General features: G+C 42.4%; 1 protein-coding gene and 1 non-coding gene across 7 annotated transcripts in view; both read left to right on the top strand.

Annotated features, from left to right (window-relative positions):
• dpp6a (dipeptidyl-peptidase 6a) overlaps positions 1-13,501 on the top strand; it is a 352,637-nt gene that overhangs the window by 260,062 nt on the left and 79,074 nt on the right. The gene's annotated exons all lie outside the window — the stretch shown is intronic.
• LOC118361810 (U7 small nuclear RNA) lies at positions 11,347-11,403 on the top strand. Its single transcript, XR_004821073.1, has one exon. It is a non-coding gene; the product is annotated as a U7 small nuclear RNA (small nuclear RNA).

Below are 13,501 nucleotides of genomic sequence, written 5' to 3'. Positions count from 1 at the left end.
GAGGCTGACACCAGGTACAAGGAGAGGGGAGGGAAGGGGAGGACAGGTTTGACACCAGGTGCGTGGAGAGGGGAGGGGCCAGGGTTGACACCAGGTATGTGGAGAGGAGAGAGGATGGGAGAAGAGGAGAGAGGGTTGACACCAGGTGTGTGTGACTGAGAGGAAAGGGGAAGGGACAGGGTTGACCACGCACAAACAGGTTTAACATGCAGCGTGTGTCACATTATCTTCCAATGTCACAGAGTAGTGCACTCGTAGCTGCAGTGCAGTGGGCTTGTACTCTACCGCAAACACGAAACATGTTCACTGCATGTAGATGGAGTCTTTTTTTCTGTTATGTGTTCTCACATGGGGCTCCCGAGTGGCACAGCGGAAATGTTTACTTATAAGCCCTTAACCAACGCAATAACAATAACACAATAACAATAACCATGCTATATACAGGGGGTACCGGTACCAGTACTGAGTCAGTGTGCGGGGTACTGGTTAGTTGAGGTCATTTGTACATGTTGGTAGGGGTGAAGTGACTATGCATAGATAATAAACAACGAGTAGCAGCAGTGTACATGTTGGTAGGGGTGAAGTGACTATGCATAGATAATAAACAACGAGTAGCAGCAGTGTACAAAAGGGGGGAGGCAAATGTAAATAGTCCGGTGGCGATTTTATTAATTGTTCAGCGTGGCTTGGGGGTAGAAGCTGTTAAGGAGCCTTTTGGTCCTAGACTTGGCGCTCCGGTACCGCTTGCTGTGCGTTAGAAGGGAAAACAGTCTATAATTTGGGTGACTGGAGTCTCTGACAATTTTATGGGCTTTCCTATGACACCACCTATTACACAGGTGCTGGAAAGAAGTTTGGCTCCAGTTATGTACTGGGCCATTAGCACTAACCTCTGTATCTCCTTACGGTCAGATGCCGAGCAGGTGCCATACCAGGCGGTGATGCAACCGGTCAGGATGCTCTCGATGGTGCAGCTGTAGAACCTTTTGAGGATCTGGGGACCCATGCCAAATCTTTTCAGTCTCCTTAGGGGGAAAAGGTTTTGTCGTGCCCTCTTCACGACTATCTTGGTGTGTTTGGACCATGATAGGTCGTTGGTGACACCAGGTAACTTGAAACTCTTGACCTGCTCCACTACAGCCCCATCAATGTTAATGGGGGCCTGTTCGGCCCTCCTTTTCCTGTGGTCCACGATCACCTCCTTTGTCTTGCTCACATTGAGGGAGAGATTGTTGTCCTGGAAACACACTGCCTGTTCTCTGACCTCCTCCCTATATGCCGTCTCATCGTTGTCTGTGATCAGGCCTACCACTGTTGTGTCGTCAGCAAACTTAATGATAGTGTTGGAGACGTGTTTGGCCACGCAGATGTGGGTGAAGAGGGAGTACAGGAGGGGACTAAGTACACACCACTGAGGGGCCCCAGTGTTAAGGATCAGCGTGGCAGACATGCTGTTGCCTACTCTTACCACCTGGGGGCAGCCTGTCAGGATGTCCAGGATCCAGTTGCAGAGGGAGGTGTTTAGTCCCAGGGTCCTTAGCTTAGTGATGAGCTTTGTGGGCACTATGGTGTTGAACGCTGATCTGTAGTCAATGAACAGCATTCTCACATAGGTGTTCCTTTTGTCCAGGTGGGAAAGGGCAGTGTGGAGTGTGATTGAGATTGCGTCATCGGTGGATCTGTTGGGGCGTTATGCGAATTGGAGTGGGTCTAGGATGGATGCTGTTGATGTGAGCCATGACCAGCCTTTCAAAGCACTTCATGGCTACCGACGTGAGTGCTACGGGGCGATAATTATTTAAGCAGGTTACCTTCGCTTCCTTGGGCACAGGGACTATGGTGGTCTGCTTGAAACATGTAGGTATTACAGACTACGTCTGTGAGAGATTGAAAATACAGTGAAGACACTTGACAGTTGGTCTGCGCATGCTTTTAGTACCATTTCTGGTCATCTGTCTTGCCCAACGGCTTTGTGAATGTCATCCAGAACAGCTGGTTCTCTCGTGCATGTTTCAGTGTTGCTTGCCTCGAAGCGAGCATGAAAGGCACAAAGCTCGTGTGGTAGGCTCGCATCACTGGGCAGCTCGCGTCTGGGTTTCCCTTTGTAGTCTGTAATAGTTTTCAAGCCCTGCCACATCCGACGAGTGTCAGAGCCGGTGTAGTAGGATTCAATCTTAACCACTCTAGGGTATGTGGGACGCTGGCTTCCCACCTGGCCAACATCTAGTGAGATTGCAGAGCGGCAAATTCAAATACAGAAATAGTCATTATAAAAATTCAGAAAATATACAACTATTTTACATAGGTTTAAAGATGAACTTCTAGGGCCTCCCGAATGGCGCAGTGGTTAAGGGCGCTGTACTGCAGCGCCCAGGCTCTGTCGTAACCGGCTCTGTCGTAACCGGCCGCGACTGGGAGGTCCGTGGGGCAACGCACAATTGGCCTAGCGTCATCCGGGTTAGGGAGGGCTTAGTCGGTAGGGATGTCCTTGTCTCATCGCGCACCAGCAACTCCTGTGGCGGGCCGGGCGCAGTGTGCGCTAACCAAGGTTGCCAGGTACACAGTGTTTCCTCTGACACATTGGTGCGGCTGGCTTCCGGGTTGGATGCGCGCTGTGTTAAGAAGCAGTGCAGCTTGGTTGGGTTGTGTATCGGAGGACACATGACTTTCAGCCTTCGTCTCTCCCGTACGGGAGTTGTAGCGATGAGACAAGATAGTAGCTACTAAAAACAATTGGATACCATGAAATTGGGGAGAAAAAGGGGTAAAATAAAAAAAATATTAACTTCTTGTGAATCCAACCACGGAGTCAGATTTCAAAAATGCTTTACGGCGAAAGCATACCTTACAATGATTTGAGAACATAGCCCAGCAGACAAATCACGTCAGAAATAGAGATAAAATTAATAATTTACCTTTGATGAACTTCATATGTTTGCACTCAGAAGACATTCATTTATTCAATAAATGTTCCTTTTGTTCGATAAAGTCTCTCTTTATATACCCGAAAACCTCCATTTTGTTTGCGCGTTTTCTTCAGTAATCCACAGGCTCAAACGCAGTCAAAACAGGCAGACAAAAAAAGTCTAAATTGTATCCGTAAAGTTCATAGAAACATGTCAAACGATGTTTATATTCAATCCTCGGGTTGTTTTTAGCCTAAATAATTGATCAAATTTCAACCGGACAATAACGTCGTCAATATAAAAGGTAAACTCTGTAGGTCTCGCGCATGAAAAAGCTCTGTGACACAGCAGGGTCCACTCATTCAGACTGCTCTTAGTCCCTAATTTTTCAGAATACAAGCCTGAAACAATTTCTAAAGATCCTACTTCCTGAATGGATTTTTCTCAGGTTTCCGCCTGCCAAATCAGTTCTGTTATACTCACGGACATTATTTGAACAGTTTTGGAAACTTTAGAGTGTTTTATATCCAAATCTACTAATTATATGAGCCTTCTGAGCCTGAGTAGAAGGCAGTTTAATTTGGGCATGCTTTTCATCCCAAATTCCATGCTGCCCCCCAACCCTAGAGAAGTTAATCCTGTATTGACGCTTTGCTTGTTTGATGGTTTGTCTAAGGCCATTGCAGGATTTCTTATAAGCGTCTGGGTTAGTCTCCCACTCCTTGAAAGTGGCAGTTCTAGCCTTTAGCTCGATGCGGATGTTGCCTGTAATCCATGGCTTTTGGTTGGGATATGTACGTACGGTCACTGTGGGGATGACGTCGTCGATGCACTTATTGATGAAGCCGGTGACTGAGGTGGTGTACTCCTCAATGCCATTGGATGAATCCTGGAACATCTTCCAGTCTGTGCTTGCAAAACAGTCCTGTAGTGTAGCATCAGTGTCATCTGATCACTTCCATATTGAGCGAGTCACAGGTACTTCCTGCTTTAGTTTTTGCTTGTAGGGATCAGGAGGATAGAATTATGGTCAGATTTTCCAAATGGAGGGCGGTGGAGAGCTTTGTATGCATCTCTGTGTGTTGAATGAAGGTGGTCTAGGATTTTCTTTCCTTTGGTTGCACATGAGACATGCTGGTAAAGATTTGGTAAAACTGATTTACGTTTGCCTGCATGAAAGTCCCCAGAAACTCGGACCGCCGCTTCTGGGTGAGCAATAATATAGATGAGAACTCTCTTGGTAGAGAGTGTGGTCTACAGCTTATCATAAGGTACTCTCTGTCAGGTGAGCAATACCTCAAGACTTCTTTAATATTAGACATGGCCCACCAGCTGTTATTGACAAATATGCACACACCCCCACCCATCATCTTACCAGACGTAGCTTCTCTGTTCTGCTGGTGCATGGGAAATCCCGCCAGGTCTATGTTATCCGTATCAACGTTCAGCCACGTCTCTATGAAACATAAGATATTACAGTTTTTTATGTGCCGTTGATAGGATAATCTTAATCGTAGGTCGTTTTCGTTTTCCAATGATTGCACGTTAGCAAGAAGAACGGATGGCAGCCTATCGATAATTCTCTTATATTACGGCATACACGACATTACAGCTGGAACTTAATTTGGCCAAGGAAAATGGCTCAACAGAATGAAATCCTCAAAAACAGTTTTGAACAGGCCTATATTGCAGCTACAATCAACAAAGTTGATTGCCTACCGTAGACCTACCCAACAAATGACAGCAATAGGCAAATGCTATTTATTTTACAACAGGCCTATAATAATAATAATTTTTTACTATTAATGACTAAACAGTTCCTAATAAATACGAAAATAAATAAATGAAAGGTTGAAAATTGCATCAAACCTGAACAGTGACTTGCACACAGTCCATTTGGCTGTGCAATATTGTTGGCCATTACAATATTCTTCCTTAACTTTAGTTTTACTTCAATGAAAATAACTCCATCTTCACAATCAACAGTATCCTAGGACAAGGCTCCTATTACTTGCTCTCTCTCTCTTTCTCTCTCCTCAGCAGCAGATGCACGTGAGTTGAGCAGCTGGAACCAGTGTCAGCTGGACATGAGCTATACGTTTTATTGAGTTGCAATTAGCTGACATAGATAACAAGCTTGCACAGTTCTCATCAAACAAACATTAAATGATCAGAGAACAGGTCCAATTGGCTCATGTCTGTAAATCCATTTTAATTGCACATAACCGAGACTGTGGAAATTATATCAGAACAGACCCAGAGCCGAGATAAAAGTCCAAATTTAGGATCTTGGAATTTCGGGTCAGTTGGACCCGTGAAGACATTTAACACAGACACACATAGTGGCATTTATTTTCCATAGAACTCTTTCTTCTGAAGCTAGTCAGAATGTCCTTCAGATTGCAGTGCTAGCTGTGCCACTAGAGATTCTGGGTTCGCGTCCAGGCTCTGTTGCAGCTGGCCGCGACTGGGAGACCCATGGCGCAGCACACAATTGGTACAGCGTCGTCCGGGTTTGGGAAGGTTTTGGCTGGCTGGGATATCCTTGTCCCATCAAGCACTAGTGACCCCTGTGGCATGCCGGGCACAGTGCACGCTGACACGGTCGCCAGGTGCACGTAGTTTCCTCCTACACATTGGTGTGCGGTATCCACTTGGTAGTTACAGTCTTGTCTCATCTCTGCAACTCCCGTACGGACTCGGGAGTGGCGAAGGTTGAGAGCCATGCATCCCCTGAAACACAACCCAACCAAGCTGCACTGCTTCTTGACACAATGCCCATTTAACCTGGAAGCCAGCCAATAAAATAAAACATTTAAACAATTTAAAAATCGGGGGATCACGTGACCCTTGAACGAGATGGCCGCATGAACTAAGAGCTCCGCACAAGTAGTTTCCTTACCTCCACTTCAAGTTTAACCTCTAGCGTCGAGCAATCCTGTATCCGGGAGCGTAATCATAGCCTCAAGCACATTACATTAACGCAATGTTAACTATTCATGAAAATCGCAAATGAAATGAAATAAATATATTGGCTCACAAGCTTAGCCTTTTGTTAACAACACTGTCATCTCAGATTTTCAAAATATGCTTTTCAACCATAGCTACACAAGCATTTCTGTAAGAGTATTGATAGCTAGCATAGCATTAAGCCTAGCATTCAGCAGGCAACATTTTCACAAAAACAAGAAAAGCATTCAAATAAAATCATTTACCTTTGAAGAACTTCGGATGTTTTCAATGAGGAGACTCTCAAGAAGATAGCAAATGTTCAGTTTTTCCAAAAAGATGACTTGTGTAGGAGAAATCGCTCCGTTTTGTTCATCACGTTTGGCTAAGAAAAAAATCCGTAAAATGCAGTCTCTACAACGCCAAACTTTTTACCAAATTAACTCCATAATATCGACAGAAACATGGCAAACGTTGTTTAGAATCAATGCTCAAGGTGTTTTTCACATATCTATTCGATGATAAATAATTCGTGGCAGCTGTGTTTCTTCTCGAAGCAATGGAAAAATACACGCAGCTGGAGATTACGCAATAATTGCAACGGAGGACACCAAGCGGCCACCTGGTAGATGTAGTCTCTTAAGGTCAATCTTCCAATGATTTGCCTACAAATACGTCACAATGCTGTCGACACCTTGGGGAAACGACAGAAAGTCTAAGCTCATTCGTGACCCATACACAGCCATATAAGGAGACATTGGAACACAGCACATTCAAAATCTGGGGCACTTCCTGTATGAAATTTGATCTTGGTTTCGCCTGTAGCATTAGTTCTGTGGCACTCACAGACAATATCGTTTGCAGTTTTGGAAACGTCAGAGTGTTTTCTTTCCAAATCTGTCAATTATATGCATAGTCGAGCATCTTTTCGTGACAAAATATCTTGTTTAAAACGGGAACGTTTTTTATCCATAAATTAAAAGAGCGCCCCCTATATCCAAGAAGTTAAACTCCTTTAGCTTTTGTCAAAAAGACAACCTCGCACTCTGTCGAAGGCATCATTTCTGAGCTGAGATCCCAACGTACAGAACTCAACATCAAATTAGATGGCATTAACTCTCAGCTCAGTGCGATAGGGGGCAAGGTGACAACCCTGGAAAATGCTTTGCCTGACATCAACAACAAGAGAACCGTCAACGCGGGGCGCCTGGATGAGAATGAATGAAAACAGAATGAAAACAGACATTTCTCCGAACTGTAAAAGATGTACCTCTGAAAGTGGAACCTATATGCATGTATTTTGGAGCTGTAGAGAGATTGCCAGATTTTGGCAATCTATACAAACTGCTGCACAGAAAATACTAGATGTACAGTTTGATATGACCCCATGTCTCTATCTTCTTAATGCCCAGCAGGACTTTGTTCTTGATCCTGACAGAGAAAATGGGTTTATGACTATTACATACTTTGCTAAGAAATGTATTCTCCTATTGTGGGCCTCTATTGTGGGCCTCTAATACTTCTAAAATGTGGATTGACCAGATTGTTGACTTTCTCCTTCTTGAAAAGCTCACTTATGACCTCCGCAAGAGACAGCCCAAGTTTGATAGACTCTGGTCTCCACTACTCAACTATATTTCAAATTGGACAGAGTGAATGTGGTGATTAAGGAAATGAGCAGATACATGTTTTGTAAGGTTCTGTAAAAACTAATTATTTGCTCGTCATCTCAACTAAGGCTGGAAATAGCTAATAAGAACCTTGATATTGCTGCTGCAAGTTTTTATATATATAAATATATATTATTTTTTATCATGTTTATTATATTTTTATTATTTTTTTATTAAGTCTGTCACATCTGTGAATGTGGAATGTGTTTTGTTGGTTGATTGAAAAACAAGAACTTTAAATTGGAAAAAATATATATTTTTCTTTTTACAAAAAATAAGAAATGAATGACCTTCAAGCTCTGTTTGGGAAGATTTACATGAAAAGCTAATCAATAGGCCATTAGTTTATAGTTTAGCTCACAGATCCCCTTGATGTGTTTTATATTAAGGAGGAGCCATATCGAACAATATAAATACCAATATATATTATTACAAGTTACTTTTGAAGGTTTTGCTTGAACTCGATGAAAGATTACTTTTGACATTCAACCAGATGCTTAAGTCATTTTCTTTATTTTTTGGTGGTGGGGGGGGGGGGGTTACCCCCTTTTCTCCCCAATTTCATGGTATCCAATTGTTAGTAGTTACTATCTTGTCTCATCGCCATGCGTCCTCCGAAACACAACCCAACCAAGCCGCACTGGAGTCGCTGGTGCGCGATGAGACAAGGATATCCCTACCAGCCAAACCCTCCCTAACCCGGACGGCACTAGGTCAATTGTGCGTTGCCCCACAGACCTCCCGGTCGCAGCCGGCTGCGACAGAGCCTGGGCGCGAACCCAGAGTCTCTGGTGGCACAGCTAGCACTGCAATGCAGTGCCCTAGACCACTGCACCACCCGGGAAGCTTAAGTAATTTTCTTAACCGTGTGAAGAAAATGGATGCATTTAATCCATTACTTTCATTTTTTATATGTCTGTTATCAAATGTACATAATCAAAACAGGAAGCTTTCCCCCCACATTTCAATCTACTGTGTATTCAGTGTCTCGGATCATTTAGCTGTCTTGTCCTGATAAATCTGTATGAAAATCTGTATTATTTGGATGTGAAATCCAATGTGGAAGTGACTAATGGCATTTTTATCACTAATACTCATTAGGCTTGAAAAAGGGCAGGTATATTACTGGAAAACTTCCAAGTTTACCACTAAACTTATCAAGGCACAAGGCGAGATCCAGATGCTGACACAGGAGGCAATTGGTTGGAGTCTTACAATGTTTATTAATCCAAAGGGGTAGGCAAGAGAATGGTCATGGACAGGCAAAAAGGTCAAAACCAGATCCAGAGTCCAATATGTACCGAAGGGCAGGCAGAATCAAGGTCAGGGCAGGCAGGCAGGAAAGTAGTCCAGAGTCAGGCAGGGGTCAGAACCGGGAGGACTATAAGAAGAGAATAGAAAAGGACTACGGAAAAACACACTGGTTGACTTGACTAAACATACAAGACGAACTGGCACAGAGAGACAGGAAACACAGGGATAAATACACTGGGGAAAATAAGCGACACCTGGAGGGGGTGGAGACAATCACAGGAACAGGTGAAACAGGTCAGGGCGTGACAAAACTACCAGAATTTTGGGATATTTCAAAATATCTAGTAGCCCTTTTGGGTACTTCAGATTATCACAGGTGTCTGTAATTATCTCTCGTGGCCTTATCATAACAAATAAATGAAATTAATTAAAAATGGGATTTTCCCCCAAAAATGAATGACAAAGCTGTAAAACATTATTCCAAATATAAACCATCAACTTAATGAATACCATTGGTGTTTAATATGAAGGTTTTAGCATGAAATATCCTTTATATAAATGTACACACTTTTGTATTTATTTTACTATCTCAGTTGTCAGTGTTTTGGCGTCAAACTGGAGGCAATTGTGAAAAAAGTCAATAGTTGGCAGAATTGCAGAGTTAATAAAAAATCATGCAATTGTTGATCAGATTATTTTTTATTATTAATAGGATATTTTCTCTTGAACCATAAGGCCTATCTACTAGACACTCATGGGCAATATGGACGCAGATATAAACAATTAAAACTATACATTAATACATTTTTGAATAATTATTCAAGTATATATTATCAAAGTTATAAATTACCAAAGTTCTGATAGATTGCCACAGATTTTCTGTTAATTACCAAAATTACGGAAGATCCGGTAACTTTGGTAAATTACCGGTAGCTTTGCAACCTTAAACATTACCATGTAGGCTTGCTTTGTTGTTTTTATTAATGTTTTGTCCATGTCGGCATATTTTCTACCAGAGATTTATCTGGTTTAGTATCCTGAAATACAGTAGTTCTTCAGTTCCCCCTCACCAGTTTTCATCTGATGCATGGGCCCACCAAACCAACTGTATCCAAGAGAAAGTGTGCATGAGTTATATGGCCTACCATAAGGCATAAAACACACAAGACATTCACCTTCCATTAGCACAAATTTTATTCCATAGTAGTTTGCAGGTAACTGAGTCTGTAGTGACTTACCCAGTGGTAGATACAATAGACCAATTTAGGCTTCAGCACTAGAGTACTGTTCCAGATGCCAAAGGGTATCATCACCTTGTCAGCTCCTACTGTAGGTGTGAAATGTTCCCCCCTTTCTCTTAATTTCTCTTTTCATATTTTAGAGACAGCTGTGAGGGGAAATGTAGAGGTGAAAGTGACAGCCATCAGGGCAGACCTGAGGCTTGAACCTCCGTCTGGGGCAATGTGTTTTCCTGAGTTGGCAGCGCTAAACCAGATTCTGACACAAACTGTTCCCCTCTGCCGTTGCCTCTTCTGGTCTTAGACTCCCTCCCATTGTCTGTCCATTTGGGTTGCCAGTACCGGCCTGACTTCTAATTCCCCATTGCCTCCCTCCAAACTCCTACACAGTGTGCCCAATCATAACTTTTCACAAAGGGAATCCCACTTGGCTTTCACAGACTGCTCATTACTGGGAGTTTGGAGGGCTATTTGATCAAATGGTAAAAATTTGATAAAATAAAAAAATCCATTGGTTAATAAAAATAGGCTTAAGGAGATTTAGTGGATTAATTAGCTATCCACAACAACACAAAACAACAATTGGATGATGGGGCTGAGTGATTTCTCCGCTTTTTCTAATCTGCTTCTGGCTTCTTTAAAGTGATTCCTTGAAGACCAATACATGTGTGTTTGCTTTAACTGAGTTTGGTGTGTTTATTAAGGATTAGGTTTTTCCAGGAGATAGGAGTCCAACTCCCTGGACATATTACACAACCTGCAGTCCAGTTGTGCAAATAATCCTGCAGCAAAATCACTACTTCCACCTCTTAACCTACCCCTCGTGATTCTGACACCATTCTGTACTGCTCAATGCAGTATATAGTCATTTAAACAAGACATGTGGATCCATCTGTACACCTGACCCACATAAAAAAATACTACAGCTGACTATAGAATCCTACAGTACTTACTATAGTATTCTGTAGTAAACTGTAGAAGACTGTAGCATACGCAACTGTAGTATTCCTGTAACATGTGTAGTACTTACTATATAATATTGTAGTATACTGTAGAATACTATAGTAAATACTACAGTATTATCCACACAAAAAACATTGTAGTAAATATGAATGTAATGTCCGCAAAAACACAACACTTTTAAAATTATAGTAAACACTACAGTATTTAATTTGCATATACCCTGCCCATTCTCCTCCCCCATATCCCAGTTTGCCCAACATAGAAACCTACATGCCAAGTTTAGACCATATATCTCTACAGGCATTAGACTAGAGCAAAACCTCTGAACTATCCGTTCAGACCCAAGTCCTACCTACCTACAGGTTAAGGAAGTTGCGCTTTTTTAGTATTTCTCTAGTAGGTTTTCTCAAGGAGAAAGCCTCCACATCTATCAAATACAGTAAAACACAAATACTACAGTAATGTCCGCAAAAACACTACAGTAAATACTACAGTATTGTCCTCAAAAACACTACAGTAAATACTACATTATACTACAGTCCACCAAAACACTACAATAAATACTACAGTCCACCAAAACTCTACAGTAAATACTACAATATACCACAGTCTGCAAAAACACTACATTAATTACTATAGTATCACGCCTGCTCCCGCTCTCCCTCTTTGGTGCTCAAGGGCGCCAGGCTGCCCTTCATAACGCATACCTGTCACCATCATTACGTGCAGCTGCGCAATATTGAACTCACCTGGACTCCATTACCTTGTTGATTACACCCTCTATATCTGTGTGCTCCTCAGTTTGTTCCATGTCAGCATTGATTTTTCCCCTGTCCAGACGCTATTCCTGTTCTGTATTCTGTCTACCAGCGTCGATCCTTACATATATTATATACTACAGTTTTCTTTTGCTACAATATTTGTACTATAGTTAACTGTAAACGCTATGGTATAGTACTACAGTATACTACAGCAAATAGTACAGTATTCACTGTAGTGTTTTTTCGGACATTAGACTTTCGTCTGCAAAAACACTACTGTGAATGTTATAGTATTTATACCATAGTGAACTATAGTATTTTTTCATGTGGGGAGTTTCCATAGAAGACATTATGAATGCTGTTATGACTTGAGCTGGCAGGTCTCCTCCCACTCACTAACAGAAGGTTGTTGATGAATGTTACCCTGCCAAACATCAGGGCAAAAAACTCTGGGTCCTGACAATCACTTATTTTTCACTTTCTCAACTTCTCTCTTTACTCACAATGACTAGCTGCTTGCTCTTGTAGCTAAGTCACAGATGGATCCATCACTGGGATGGCACATTCTCCACATCAATACAAGTGGGATGGGGGGGGTTCTGTGACTGAGGAGTGACATGCTGACTGACTGATATGCTCACTGACTAACATTCTGACTGACTGACATGCTGACTGACTGACATGCTGACTGATTGATATTTTGACTGACTGACTGACATGCTGACTGAATTACATGCTGACTGACTGACTGACTGACTGACAGCTCATTGAGGTCATCATAGGAGGAACTAGACCCCTTCCGTCACTGACTATAGCACTTATATACCTTTGTCTCTGCCTCCAACTCTGTGAAATACAACTACCGGCCTATAATAGGTACTGTACTTCTTTCTGTCCCTGAACACTGACCCCTGCAATCATACAGAACTCAAGTGGCAGGCTGGCAAGATTGCCCATAAGGTGTTATTCTTTATGTTTGAAGGGAGGGAAATACATGGGTTTTCTGTGGTTTCAGTTGCCTTCCGTTTGTTAAAATGATTGGTGTGCAGTAATCGACAATCTAGAATGTCATTTAAGCCTTGTTGTATCATTTTTGAATCCCAATATAGCTACAAGTTTTATTTCCTATCAAAGGAAAGCAGAATGTTTCTCTGACTCTTATAACACGATTAGCAACCCAAATCCCAACAGACCTCCAGTCTAAACCTTGAGAGGGCACACACACACACACACACACACACAAATGTTTGCACACACACAATAAACAGGCACACACATTGACATACACAGCGTACAATTTATGTACTATTTTACAATCCATGAACATTCTGCCACAGATGCAGTATGATTGGATTACAAGGACAACATTTTCCTTTTGTGTTGGTGTGACTGCGCGTTGGTGTGTGTTAATGAGGCAATATGCTTCTGAAATCCTCAGAGAGGGAACATGTGTGGCACAGAGTGTTGTGTTCAGATTGGGTGTAACAGGCAGCCACGCCACGTTAGTTGTTGCCTCTCCAGAGACAACAGTGACTTTTAGAGGACTCACGTGTACATTGTCTCGGAACCTCCGTCCGCTGTCTTAGGGTGTTTTCACACTTGGTCCCTTTCAGCCAATTTTTGAGAACTCAGTGCGGTTTGCGTAATTTTTTGTGCAGTGTGAACAGGAACTCAGACCCCTCAAAAGACCCCATGAAGCGAACCCGAAATGAGACCATCTCGAGAGCAGTGGTGGTCGGTGCTGCTTAAGATGAGGGAGG

This window comes from Oncorhynchus keta, chromosome 28 (assembly GCF_023373465.1).
Source record: "Oncorhynchus keta strain PuntledgeMale-10-30-2019 chromosome 28, Oket_V2, whole genome shotgun sequence".
Taxonomy (NCBI): domain Eukaryota; kingdom Metazoa; phylum Chordata; class Actinopteri; order Salmoniformes; family Salmonidae; genus Oncorhynchus; species Oncorhynchus keta.
The sequence above is the reverse complement of the archived record's forward strand: the minus strand, read 5'-3'. Positions and strand labels throughout refer to the sequence as shown.